At 38.4% G+C, this 930-nt stretch overlaps 1 protein-coding gene across 2 annotated transcripts in view; it reads right to left on the bottom strand.

Annotated features, from left to right (window-relative positions):
• LOC107749371 (PDZ and LIM domain protein 5-like) overlaps positions 1 to 930 on the bottom strand; it is a 29,332-nt gene that overhangs the window by 4,886 nt on the left and 23,516 nt on the right. The window lies entirely within an intron of this gene.

Consider the following 930-nt stretch of genomic DNA (forward strand, 5'->3'; position numbering starts at 1 on the left):
TATTGTACACTATCAAAACACTAAACTGCAATATACTGAAATATAATTCAAGTATGCAAACAAGTGAAATTGTATTTTGAATGAGGAAAACTTAATTAGGGTAAATATGTGATGAAAACCTAGTATAAAAACACAATGGGCCTCATTCATGAAACACGAGCAGAACAAATTTTTGTGTAAATCGTTCGTAAAGCTGTTCTGATGTAAATTTTCGGATTCATGAAAGTGTTCGTATTTTCAAAATGTTAGTTGGTACGAAAGAAATGTACACCTGCTCCCTACCACGTGTAAATGGTGCGTAAAACGTTCTGTGTTCTTTTGGGCAAACTAATGACGCTGAATTTTGATGCACTGCTATCGTAATATTTTACAAGTTCGTTTGCTCTGTTTTTGTTTTGTAGCTGGGAGTTGATAAACCATTTAGCTTTGGGTAAAACGCAGCGCTTGTCGCTGTCACTTTTTACCCAGCCGTCCAATCAATGGAGGGGGGCGGGACAAATACGAGGCTACACCGACCAATCATCCTACTTGTACAACAACTGAACAACAATAGAGAAGTTAACATTACTGGTTACTGCATTTTTATATTCAGTAATATTCTTCAAAATTAGATACTAGTAATGCGTTCCTGCCGTGTATATTCCAAATTATAGCAATCAAAGCGTCTCAGCTGGAAAAACTCTGTTCCACCAAAGCGTCCTGCAGCGCCACCAGCTGGTCGTTTTCAGAAGAGCGCCTGACATTTTACAGATGGCTAAAAACGCTTTGGTGGACACACGTTATTGAATATTTATTGTTAGGCATATGGCCTATTAGTCTTTTTTGGATTTATGCAATATACTGGAGCCAAACCTGAGAAAGTAGACCAGAATATTCCACTGCGTTCCTGGACACGCAATTTGCGTAGCTGTAATTCATAGGCGGGGATTA

The sequence above is a fragment of the Sinocyclocheilus rhinocerous genome, unplaced genomic scaffold, assembly GCF_001515625.1.
Source record: "Sinocyclocheilus rhinocerous isolate Xijiao unplaced genomic scaffold, SAMN03320098_v1.1 scaffold1033, whole genome shotgun sequence".
Lineage (NCBI taxonomy): Eukaryota > Metazoa > Chordata > Actinopteri > Cypriniformes > Cyprinidae > Sinocyclocheilus > Sinocyclocheilus rhinocerous.